Source organism: Eublepharis macularius, chromosome 12 (assembly GCF_028583425.1).
Source record: "Eublepharis macularius isolate TG4126 chromosome 12, MPM_Emac_v1.0, whole genome shotgun sequence".
NCBI classification, from domain to species: Eukaryota; Metazoa; Chordata; class Lepidosauria; order Squamata; family Eublepharidae; genus Eublepharis; species Eublepharis macularius.
The window spans coordinates 63,139,698-63,153,427 of record NC_072801.1 but is presented as its reverse complement, the minus strand read 5'-3'; positions in this window follow the sequence as shown (position 1 = coordinate 63,153,427).

The following is a 13,730-nucleotide window of genomic DNA, read 5'->3' as shown; positions in this document are numbered from 1 at the left end:
ATTTTGAACCGCTTCATCTAGGAGCAGGTATGTAGAACTGGAAATATGTTTGGGATGGGATTCCTTTAAATCGGTGCAGCCCCTTATTAAATTCAGTGATACTTTGTTGGTATTACACAAAACGTAGACATAGTTTCAAAGTCTGTGTGAAGGACTCGTCTGCTGGGGAAGGTGTGTGTGTGGGGGGGTGCAACATACCAAGAAGATAATCAGAACTTGTGGTCAGAGTCCAAAAGCTTTGCAGATTTAAACATTTTATTTAGATTTTTACACCCTGCTTTTTCTGCAAGGGGGACCCAAAGCAGCTTGCGCCGTCATTCTCCCTCCTCCATTTTATCCTCACAACGACAACCCTGTGAGGTAGGTTGAGCTGAGAGACAGAGAGTGCAGCTGGCCCAAGGTCACTCAGTGGGCTTCAATGGCAAAGCAGGGGTTCGATCCTAGGACTCCCATATTCTAGTCTTGACACTCTGACCTGTACAACACAGTAGTTAAGTGGCTTGGCTGCGAATCAGGACTCTACTGGTTCACATCCAACTACTGCCATGAGCTCAGCAGGGCCGTTTCCAGACAGCTTACCTGCCTCCGGAACGTCGCGCCATCTTGCGGGGAAAACGCGAAATATCGCGTTTTCTCGCACGAGTTTTGCGCGACGTTGCACAACATCGCGCAAAACTCGTGCGAGAAAACGCGATATTTCGCGTTTTCCCGCAAGATGGCACGACGTTCCGGAGGCAGGTAAGCCGTCTGGAAACGGCCCAGGTGGCCTTGGGTAAGCCCCTTCTCTCAGCTCCAGCTCCTCAGCTGCATTGTGGGGATAATAATGACACTAACTTGTTCACTGCTCTGGGTGAGGCACTAATCTGTCTAGAAGAGTGGTCTATAAGCACAATTATTATTATTATTATTATTATTATTATTATATTGACTTCCCCCCTCTGTTTTGTATGTCTCTTTATTCCTGATCCATAAATTAACTGCAGCTTTACACTGGATGCTGAATGGTGTGTGTAATGCGTTTTTTTACATGTACTTATTAGGTAAAAGAGCCCCATGGCACAGAGTGGTAAGCTGCAATACTGCAGCCCAAGCTCTGCTCATGTCATGACCTGAGTTCGCTCCTGGTGGAAGCCAGGTTCAGGTAGCCAACTCAAAGTTGACTCAGCCTTCCATCCTTCTGAGATCGGTAAAATGAGTACCCAGTTTCCTGGAGGTAAAGTGTAGATGACTGGGGAAGGCAATGGCAAATTACCCTGTAAAAAGTCTGCCAAGAAAACATCATGATGCAACGTCCCCCCCCCCATGGGTCATTAATGACTCGGTTCTTGCACAGGGGACTACCTTTACCTACTTATTTATTGCTGATGGAGCCTGCATAAGGAATAGGACTCTGAATGGTGTGGCATTCCCAAACAAATTTAGAACCATCCCAAATCACACACCCACAGCACATTAGTAGATCAATTGCAAATAAAGATGTCAGATCCTATCGGTGCAGCACCAGGCATCCCCCATGGTTCAGCCCATGTCCCTCCATCACAATCTCTTCCCTCCACACCTAGGCCGTTTCCAGATGGCTTACCTGAAGCCGCTCCATGCCGCAATGTTGTGGATCGTGCCAGGGAAAACGCGAAATATCGTGTTTTCTAGCGCGAGTTTTGCACGACGTCGCACAAAACTCGCGCAAGAAAACGCGATATTTTGCGTTTCCCCGGCACGATTCACAACATTGCGGCATGGAGCAGCTTCAGGTAATCCACCTGGAAACGGCCCTGTTTTGTTTTCACCTGGCAGCTTTGCCAATGCCTCCCATTCTTGATTCCTCCATTCTGAGTGTCGTGAGGGGTTGGTGTGTGGGACTGGCAACACTCTCTGCCTGCTGCAACAGAGTGTAGCATCCTGCTGCTACTTTACAATTGCCAGCCACACACACCAGTTGGGACTAATATTGGAAACTGGGTGGGAGGGCATGTTTATCATGAGCTCTTTAAAATTGTAAAGTGCTTGGAGCAGCAAGGAAAATCTGAATAGAAATTGAGTCGGCAAATAAAGAAACAGGAGCCTGAAATATTCATGCCACGCCGTGCAGGACTGCTGGAACAGCTCTCTGTGCTTCGCAGTGTGTGGCCTCCTTTCCTGCAGAACAGAGAATGCCTCGCAGCAGCTCCTTGGCCTTGCCTTCCCTGGCAGCTCCACAGCCCCTGGCCACGTATGAGCGTGGGCGTGACCTGTGCACCTTTGTGGCAACAGCAGCATCACACATCCTGCGCACTTTGCAGAGACCCCGCAAGACTCGGCCCAGCAAGAGGAAAGTGAACCACCGACGGTTTCTGCAGAACCAAATATGCAGGTAGGACGTCTTGAATCAGTTGTCTTCTTGCTCACCGCCAGTGAATTCAGAATGGTGTTGTGGGAAGATCACTGCAGTATCCCATAATGCACTACTTCATGGAAGCTGACCCCTCTAGGAAAACGCACAGGCCTGATCTAACCACCCAGAAGAAATTGGAGGACCTTCAACCTCAATTATGCCACTTTACTCCCAGGAGAAAGTGGTTCTTCCAGGCTATGACCTTCTAAGCCCATTGACTTCAATAGCCTTAGAAGGGTGCAACTCTGTTTTGAATGGTACCATGAGGCTGTGAGATGTACAGCAGGGTTGCATGAGTTCATATGCTGAGGTTTTTAATTACTGTTAACAGTCTGTTCTGATTGTTTTTTAAAACTATCATTGCTTGGGGTTGCTTCCCTGGGCCTCTCTCCCCCCTTCCGCTTTCATGCCACTATTGTTGATAAACTTGCACTCCTTTCCTCCCACAGGAGCTTTGCAGACATTGAAGCTGCTACTCAACGCTTGGCCTCCTCCATCCTTTCCCAGGAGGCTGTGGCACCCCCTGCAGTGCCCCACCAGATACGTCCTAGACCCTGTACTCCACAGCCAATCGTGGCCCCTCCTGGTTCCTTTTTGGGCACAGCGGAAGCTTTTGTGGCTCCTGACCAGAGCTCCAGCTGGGCCCCCTCATTAAGTTCCCTGGTGCCAGATCCTGGTGAACTCTTTGAGCCCATTTCTAAGGAGATGGGGCCCACAACCGACAGCAGGAGCTGGTTTAGCCCAGATCCTTCCAGATCAAGCTTGCGAGGATGTGACATCCATCCACACACACAGCCGCACCTAAAGTCTGCAGCCTGTGGAACCACCGTAGATCCAAATCTTTGCCTGCCAGCTGCAACCCAATGCCCCGTCCCTGCCTCTGACCTAGTGCTTTCCTCCCATGAGCCCTGCATGCCCTTCTGGGATCTGGAAAGGTGGTGCCCACCTAGCGTGGATTTCTCCCACTTATCTTAAGCGCCTGCAGTGTACCAGAGAGAAACAAGCGTCTTTAAATATCTCCCGCCTTGATCTAGAGAGAAGAGGAACTGAAATACACTTTTCTTCAGAGCATCTGCAGCATCTTCCTATGCTGTCCCATTTGCAACTGATGGCTTGAAAGAAAGAAAGAAAACCTCTGTCTTCCATACTGTAAGGGGAATCGTTTATCATTCCTTTCTCCCCTACAATTAGAATCCATCAGGAAATCTGAATGTTTCTCAAGGCTTGAACAAAGAACAAGCACCTCTCAGCCATCAGCCAGATTAGGATGAACTAGGGTGGCTGTGTTATCACTGATTACCACTACAGTGAGTAATCAATGACTACATAGGATCTTGTTAGCTTTTTCAGTCAATCTCACATCATTCCTGTCCTTACCAGAACCTTCCACGTGCCTTTTTTCCACATGCAGGCCCCACAATCTTCAGCATAGCCTTTTTTTTGTAGTTAAAAGCTCCCCCCCACACACTTTTTCACCAGCAGAAAAGCTGGTGGGATCCAGCCTGTACTGCTTGCTTTGATTACATTTCAGTAAGTTGTCCATAAGAAGGCTGCACCCTGTACAAATTTTTGTCATTCCCTGTTTGATCCTGCGCCTTACCAATTTTTCTTTTAATTATTATTATATATGTATACATATATATATATAATCTGCCAAGGTGAGGATTGTTCTCATGCAGTTGATGAAGTGGGCTGTAGGTCACAATAAAACCGTGTTAGTGTTTGAGGCACCACAAGACTCCTGCTTGTTTTTTGCTGCAGTAAACTAATACAATGACCCCTCTGGAATCTCTCTCCTACAAACATCCCTCCATTTCATGCATGTCCCCACCCTTTCCTTTCATATTTTCCCTCTGTCCATCCTTCCCATTAAACCTATGGCACTGTTAGCGATCTTTTCATTTTGCCTGAAACAAAGGATCTTGATATTCTTCCATCTCCCAACATTCCCTCTCCCTTTTCATTTTACTTAAATGCATGTGATAGTGAGAGTCTCTCTACACAAGTCACCTCAGGGTGTGTTCCTCAAGTGTAGGGAGACACAATGTTAGCCAGGAAGCATAGTTTAAAAAGACAGAGCCTGTAGATAGCTCCTCAGAGGATTGGTTAATTTCATCTTTGCCTCCCAGAAGGCTCTGTCAATTTCTCCCCATCAGTCTAAAACTGTGTGGGATGGCAACCAGAGGGCAGCGAGGAATAGAAATGTGCAGGGCTTTTTTTCAGGGGGAACTCAGGGGAACGGAGTTCCGGAACCTCTTAAAAATGGTCACATGGCTGGTGGCCCCGCCCCCTGATCTCCACACAGAGGGGAGTTTAGATTGCCCTCCACACTGTGGCGCGGAGGGCAATCTAAACTCCCTTCTGTCTGGAGATAAGGGGGCGGGGCCACCAGCCATGTGACCATTTTCTCGGAGGGCAACCCACTGAGTTCCACCACATCTTTTCCCAGAAAAAAAGCCCTGGAAATGTGTTCTAGCTGCCTTCCAGATCTGGGCTTGGACCTGGAGCAGTTGTAATGGGCTGAAATTTCCCTTCTGGCATTTCACAGCCCCTTCACACAGCTCCAGGGTATAGCAAAGCCTTTGCCCTGCCGCAGGCTCTGTCTTGTTAACTACCCTTCCCAGCTAACATTGCATATCCCAACACATGTTCTTCACGTGTCAGACCTCTGTGTAAAGAGACTCGTTGATTCTTTAATTGGATAATTACAAAAGAGAGCTGACAAGGAATACAGTCTTGCCAGGAACTAGTAGGGAACAGTGGCCGCTGTGACCAAATCTTGCTTCTTACTGCCACCTAGTGGACTCTGTCATGATCATGCCCCATTAGTAAAATTCCCATCGTTTATATCCGGGGAGGGGGATCTCAGCGCATCAGCGGGCGGGGTTACCTGTCAGTGAGCACTAGGCCACGCAGCGTCTGTGGACAGAGGCCAGATTACCCTTCTGCACTCTAAAACATGTCAAAATACATTACTTTTTGCAAGAGGATGAAAGGAAAGGGATGCAGTACTAATTCAGTATCTAGACATCCTTCCCCCCGTTTACACGATTGCTATGACATCTCTGAACTTTCCTCTGAGGAGCTCAGGAAGGTGTATACAGCGTCCCCCTCCCCAAGCTACACTTTATTTTCACAATACCTTTTCAAAGTAGGGTAGCCACTGTCTCACGATCACTCACAATACAATCATCTGGACTATAAATAACGTAAATAAATATATTAATATACATATTTACTCTGAAGTAAGTCCAGCTTTATTTAGATGGAGACATACTATACTAGGAGATAAGTGTACGTTGGACCGTAGCCCGAGTGAGCTTCATGGTGGAGCAGAGATTGTGGAGCCAAGTCTCCCTATATTTATGGCAACCTCTCTGTTACACTAGTTGTCCAACCAGCGGAATATTCCTGGGCTATATTTGGGTTGCTGGTGACTCTGTTGTGTGACAGGAAGATGAGAACTGGCTTGTTCACTGGCTTATTTACTTCATCTATACCCCACCTTTCTCTCATCCCCCAGTGGGGACTGAAAGTGGCTTCTATCATTCTCCTCTCCTCCATTTCATCCCCACAACATCTCTGTGATGTAGGTGAGGCTGAAGGTCAGAGGTGGACTGGGATGGAAAAATAGCTCCGAAAAAGGATCCTGCCCTCCCAGCAAGGTGGAAGAGCAGTCTGCCTACTCAGGTGGGCCATATGTCACCCTTCTGCCACTGAAATGGCCCAGCCCCGGTAGGGTGAAGACCATAGGCCCACCAACAAAAGTCCCAGGAGCCATAAAGGTCAGTCCACCATGCTTAGAATGTGTAACTGGCCCAAGTTCACCCAGCAAGCTTTATGGTAGAGTGGTGGTTTAAACCTAGGTCTCTCAGATCCTAGTTGGACTCTCTACTAGACATGGGCACGAACCAAAAAAACCCACAAACCGCCGGATTGTCTGTTCACAAACCGGCGGTTCATGAGGGTCCATGACCAACGTACCAGCATTCATTGGAAGCCCAGATCGTTGCATTCGCCTGCGGTTCGTCAGGAACCATCAATCAATTCCCTTGGAAACGGAGCTGGGGGAATGCCTGAACTCTGTCTGCACTCCTTCTGTCGCCCTGGAAACCCAAATCGAAGCCCAGCTTATTTTGATTGGCAGGTCTTCCTTCCAACCATGGAGCTGCAAATTGGTTACAATTGGTTACATGGGAGAAGACACCTTGGGGGAGGGAAGGGGAAAGGGGGTGTTCTGTAGCCATGGGCACTCCAAATTCCATGCAAACCCTGATAGGCAGTTCTGATGGCCAACCCCTTGTACACTGGGCCAGCATCAACTGGTGGCTCTAATTGTATCGAATGGGAGTTTCCTGGGGGCCTTGGATTGGAGAGGGTATAACTCCAAGCTCCCTATTGCAATCTTGACCAAACTTGGGTGCTGGCTGGAGGAGAGCCTGCTAAACACTCCCTGGGAATATGGACTCTCTAAGTACAATGGAGGCAATTCCAATGCCCATGAACCACGAACCTCGAACCGGTTCATCAGCAGGAAATGTTTGTTGCAGTTCGCTGGTTCGGGTTCGTCGTTGGCACCAAACCACAAACTGCTGGTTTGTTAATTTTTTTTTTATTTGTGCCCATGTCTACTCACCAGTGTGTGTGGGAAATGCAGTATTTTCAACATCTATCTCAAAGCCCCAGAAAGCCATAGGTGCTTTCCGGTTGCATTCTCTTAGTCATATGAAGACATAAAGCTGCCTTCTTCTAGGCCAGAACATTGGTCTATTTAGGTCCACGTGGTCTACTCTGAAAGGCAACAGTTCTTCAGGGTCCCAAGCAAAAGTCATCCATATCACCTATTATCCAATCCTTACAACTAGACACATCAGGAACTGTGCCTGGGGCCTAGATGTTCTCCCACAGAGCAACAGCTCCTAATTTTATTACCATGCTCTAGGCCTGCTTTTCTCAAGCTTTGAAACTGCACATAGAATAATAATTCTCAAAGGTACATGGCCCCCCTTTGGTCACAATTCAAGGGGACTAAGATACACTTATATTAAAAACATCACAGTGCTAAAAAATAAAGGAAACAGCAGTAAGAACAACAACATCACGAAACACAGACCAAAGCAAAACAGAGTCCGATGAAGAGATATGCTTTGCCCAGTGTCTAAAGCAGGGGCCCCTTTTTGAGTCCATGGACACCTTTGAAGTTCTGATATAGGGTGGAGGATGCAACCAGAAAATGGCTGCCATGGCAGATGGAGCCATCCACAAAATGGCTACCACAGGAGGTAGAGATACATCCCCAGACAAGTGCAGGTGCAGAGGGAAAGAGGGGTAATTTTAAAAAATACATTGGAAAAAGGAATGAGATCGAGGATAAAACCAACACTGTGGAGGTAGTTGCTGCAGAAGCAATGTTATTTTAATCTGCACAGCCAATCAGATCTCCAATAGATAGAGGTATCATTTAATGCAGTGCCATAACTGGGGGGCAGCAGGTATTTACCCCTGCAAGCACACAAAGTGTACACATCCTCCCTCACCCACCTGTCGTCATTTTTAGCATAACATGGAAGCTCCCCATTTGAGGGAGATTTTTAGCAACTTGCCCCCAGTACGACCCACAGCTTCTGCGTTGCACCAAAAAATGACATCATTTTCTGGTGCAACACAAAAGTGAGCATGCATTTTGTACACATGCCCCCCAGATGCCTCCACCCACTGGCCAGGTGAGCAGAGGTGGGGGTACAGGGGAGTCCTGCCCCCAATGGGGACATGGTATCCCTACTAACGGCCAATCTGAAGTGGTCATGCCCACTTTTTAAATACACTTGGCAAGCACCAAGTAAGGTATCAGCGGGTGCTATGGTGCCCATGGGCACCATGTTGGGGATCCCTAGTCTGAAGTATAACAATGGCACCAGGTGAATGTCCTTGGGAAGGGAGTTCTGTAACTGGACTACAACCAAATATTACACTGTCCATCCTAAGGCAGAGAAGGGGCCTCAAATAACAATTCCAGCTGTCAGGCAGATTTCCAGAGGCTCCCAATTACCCTAGTACTAGACCATGAGGGTTTTAAAGATAATCATCTCCAGTTGCTTTCTATTGAGCCTGGAAGTACCTAAGTTAACTAAAAGTCCTAAGCCTTGAGACTGGTGCAGGGATTTCTTCTTATCAGAGTCTCTGCAGCTTGACTTTTGCTACAAAGTGTAAGAACGTGTGTCTGAGCCTCCCCTCCCCCAACTCTAAAAGTTTTTTTAATTTTTAAAACATTTTATTAGTGTGAAACAGGAAAAAATAAAAAGGAAACAAATTTTAAAAAGAAAACAGTGGTGGCAACAAAAGCTCATTAGCAAATTTATTCATAGGTATCTATAAAGATTTCCAAATACCTAAAAATAAGTCCATACGCAATTGCTTTCTATATACGATACATTCAAATGTTGATAAATTCATAAGTCTTCAATCCAGGGAATTACAGAAAGTGGACTTTTGTCTTTCCAATGTTTAAGTATTAAGTCTTTTAGCAACTGTAAAAGCACAGAGGGTTCATTTCCATCGACCATCAGATTCCAAGAGACAAGCAAGTAGATTAACAGTACATTAACATCCTCAAAAAAGTTGTGGCTTGACATCTGGCACCATAAAGCAAAAAACAGGGTTAACATACCTGTAACTTATGTTCATCGAGTTCTTCTGTGCTGACACACATGGGGACTGCGCAGGCGCAGGCCAGCCGCCGGAGAATTTTCTAGAGCTTCCATGGCTCCGAAGGGGCCGTTTGTCGCGCGCCTCAGCGACCGTTTTCCCGCCCAAACGGTCACGTGATCCTCCAGCGACCAACGGCCCCTTCCCTCAGTTCTCCCTTGCCGCCGCTTGACCAACACACTTCAGCCGTAACACCTTAAAAACACCAATATCCGTTACAGCCATCACAGTATTGTGCATTGGAGTTCACAGCGGGGTAGGAGGGAGGGTTGTGTGTCAGCACAGAAGAACTCGATGAACATAAGTTACAGGTATGTTAACCCTGTTTTCATCTTCGTTCTTCTGTGCCTCCACACATGGGAGTGTACCAAGCTTCACACAATAAGGAAGGCGGGGGTGAAGTCCAACACAATTTTATTAAGCAAACAAGATCAACAATAAATAGATATGCATATATACATCTATGTAAAAAATACTGTGTAAGGACACATAAATATTCAATATTTACATATATACACACCCCCAGGTACATATATACACACTTTCACTCAAGGGTACCCAACAGGTACGCCAAGAAAGTCATTCCAAAACTCCCTCAGGAAAAAAGGGAGTGTAAGACAGCCTTGGCCACAGATACATCCTGCTCCGCATTGACATCAACGGCGTAATGCCTGACAAAGGTGTCTGCAGAGGACCATGTGGCTGCTTTACAAATGTTAACCAGGGGCACCCCCCTGAGGAGTGCCGAAGAGGATGCTTGGGACCGCGTGGAGTGGGCTCTGACATGAAGCGGGCAAGCCACCCCTGCTAGGGAATAGGCCTTGCTAATGGCCGTCACAATCCACCTAGACAGGGTCTGTGAGGAAGCCCTGTTACCCTTGTCCTTGGCCCCAAAACATACAAACAGGTGAGGACTGGAGCGGAATCCCTTCGTCCTATCCAGGTAATAGGCTAGGGCCCTCTTCAAGTCTAGGGTATGGAGGGCCTTTTCCCCCTTAGAGGAGGGTTGAGGAAAGAATGCAGGCAGTGAGATATCCTGCGAGAGGTGGAAGGCGGACACCACCTTAGGCAGGAACCCAAGGCAGGGACGCAGGACCACCTTGTTGGGGTGAAACACAAGAAAGGGAGGGTCAGACCGCAGTGCAGACAGCTCACTGACCCTTCTGGCCGATGTGACGGCCACCAAGAATGCTACCTTGTAGGATAGCATATCCAAGGGGCATGTAGCCATAGGTTCAAACGGAGGCAACATGAGACGTGAGAGCACCAAGGACAGCGACCACTGAGGCACTAGCGCTGACACAGGTGGGTAAAGATTGTACATGCCCTTAAGGAACTGGCGGGATTGTGGGTGAGAAAACACCGTAGCACCCTCAACTCGGGTGTGAGCAGCTGATATCGCTGCCAGGTGGACCTTGAGGGAGGAAGCCTTCAAGCCCAGGCCACGCAAGTGGCACAAATACTCGAACACCACCCCCAAGGGACTGTTGTCAGGCACCACTCCTCTGGCAAGTGCCCAGAGCTCAAACCTGCGCCACTTGGCCGCATAAGCGCGCCTAGTGGATGGCCGACGAGCATTCAGGAGGACCCTCTGTACCTCGTCAGTAAAGCCTATCGGGGAGGAACGATCCGCCAAGCCGTTAGATGCAGCTTCCTTGGATCGTGGTGGACCAGGCTCCCGTTTAGGAGAAGGTCTTGCCGAGAGGGCAGACTCACATACGTCCGTTGGGACATCCGCAGGAGCTTCGGGAACCAAACCTGCCTTGGCCAGAAGGGGGCCACTAGGATGCAGTCCGTCCCGTCCTCCTCTATCTTGCACAGGACCCTGGGAATCAAGGGGAACGGAGGAAACATGTAGTGCAAGCCCTGCGTCCACGTAAACTGGAAGGCATCCCCAATAGAGAGGGGGTCGCTCCCTGCCCTGGAACAGAACGTGTGGGCCTTGGTGGTCGCCGCAGTGGCGAACACATCTATCACTGGATGACCCCACATCTGGAAGATCGGCCCAACGCACTCTACGTTCAGTTCCCACTCGTGTTCCAGTAAAGGGACCCTGCTGAGGGCATCTGCCCGGGCATTGTCCGACCCAGCCACGTGTATAGCACGGAGCGACACGCCGTTCTTGATAGCCCACTGCCAAGTGAGTGTGGCTTCCCGGCACAGGGCCATGGACACTGTGCCCCCCTGCTGATTCACGTAGTACATGGCAGTCGTGTTGTCCGTCTGCACCAAGACATGACGATTTCTCAGCAGTGCTGTAAGAGACACAAGTGCGAAACGAATGGCCCTTAGTTCAAGCACATTGATATGGAGGGTCTTTTCCCTGTCAGACCAGACATCTTGCACCGACACATCACCACAGTAAGCCCCCCATCCCAACAGAGAGGCATCAGTGGTAACCGTGATGTCATGGTGTTGATACCCGAAAGGGGTCCCTCTAAACAAGTTGTCATCAGACAGCCACCAGTCCAAGGAGGAGAGGATGACCCTCGGGATAGAGAATTTGAGGGACGGAGGGTGCAGTAGAGCATCATACCTCCGCACAAACCAGTTCTGTAGAGGGCGCATACGCAGCCTAGCGAAAGGCACCACAGAGGTGGCCGCTGCCATATGCCCTAGTAAGCACTGGATAGTGCGCACAGACTGGAACCGGTTCCTTTTAAACATGGACACTAGACCCCTTAGGGACCGAGCCCTCTCCAAGGGGAGCAGGGCCTTACCCTCCACAGAGTCTAACAGTGCACCAATGTAGGACACCTTGCAGTTGGGCACCAGTTTGGATTTCTCCAAGTTCACCAGGAGCCCCAGGCGTTGGCAAGTGCTAAGTACCAAGCCAATGTCCTGCACCAGCCTAGACTCTGATTCAGCCACGATGAGCCAGTCATCGAGGTACGGAAAGATGGTACAGCCTTCTTCCCGTAGGAAGGAAACCACAGGGGCCACACATTTAGTGAACACTCGTGGGGCAGTGGACAGGCCAAAGGGGAGCACCTTATACCGGAAAACCCGTTGCCGGTAAACAAAGCTCAGGTACTTCCTGTGCTCCTTCCGTATGCCCACGTGAAAGTATGCGTCTTTTAAGTCAAGAACCGCAAACCAATCCCCCTGTTTCAGCAAGGCGATCACAGCCGCCAACGTTACCATTTTGAATTTGGTCACCTTGAGGAAGGCATTAAGGCCCCTCAGATCCAAGATGGGACGTAAGCCCCCATCCTTCTTAGGGACCAGGAAGAACCTAGAGAAGAATCCCTTTACAGAGTCCTCATAGGGCAATTCTTCCACAGCACCTTTGGCCAAGAGCGACACGATCTCCGCATCCAGCTCGGCCATAGTGTTATTGACAGCTGTCAGGGGTGAACTGCATCTAGGCAGCTCAACGAACTCCAGCCCGTATCCCAGTTCAACAATAGTTAAGACCCATGAGTCAGATGTTATTGACTCCCACTCAGAGAGGAGTGGACTAAGTCTGTCCGAAAAGTTCGGGGATACGGCTGGCGTGACCCGTCAGTACTGCCTCCCGGTGCCCTGCTGATCCTTCTGCTGGGCCGGTTGTTGTGCCGGACGAGGCTTGAAGGGCCGACGCCTCCTCTGCTGTTGTGCGGGAGGGTAAGGCCGCTGTTGGTAGGCAGGATACTGCTGGTAGCCTGGCCGCTGTTGATGGTATCTGCCCTGGTAATGGTAAGGACCAGATCGGGGAGCGTACCGTGACCTGGAGGAGGGCTTGTCCGCTGGAGCCAGACCCAAAGACCGCGCCGTCTGCCGGTCCTCTTTCTTTTTCTTCAGGGTCTCGTCGGTCGCTTTGGAAAAGAGCGAGTCCCCCTCAAATGGCATGCTCTCCACTCTGGAACGCACCTCTTGGGACAGGGCCGTAGACCGCAACCAGGAGTGGCGCCTGAGGACCACCGCCGAAGCCATTCCTCTAGCAGCAGTGTCAGCAGCGTGGCTTCCAGCGTTCATCTGCTGCTTAGACAGCCTCACAGCCTCTGTCTGCAGCAGGGACACCACAGCCTTCTGCTCAGGAGGGAGGTCTCGTGTATAGGATGCCAACTTCTCCCAGAGGTACAGCTGGTACCCTGCCATGATGGTCTGATAGTTGGCAATCCGCAGACCTAGGGAAGAAACAATGTATTGGCGCCTGCCCATGGCATCCAGTTTCTTGCCCTCCTTATCGGCAGGTACCGAGGAGTGACCCGATCGCCTGGGGTTGAACTCCTCTGTGACCAAGGAGGAAGGTGGAGGGTGTTTCACCAGCGCCGGCCAGGTACCCTGCTTGATCTTGTAGAGCTGCTCAATCCTCTTGGATGTTGGAGGTTGATCGCAGGGCACCTGCCACACCTTCTCCACGATTTCCTCAAGACCCTCGAGCATGGGGAAGCCAACATATGCCGGGTTGTCTCCGTAAATGCGCTTGAGGAGCTTGTCCTTGGTCTGGGGAACCGCCGAGGAGATGTCCATCTCGAGAGCCTTGGCCATCCTCGCCATCTGGTCGGCGTAGATGCGGAGGTCCTCGAATGGCGAGTCCGCAGATGGTACAAGCTCTTCAGCTGGCGATGGTTCGGACCAGGACTCCGACTGGTAGCCGCCAAAGCTCTCCACATCCTCCTCATCGGAACCGAGCTGGGATTCCGGAACCTGGTGCGGAGGGGGAGCCCAC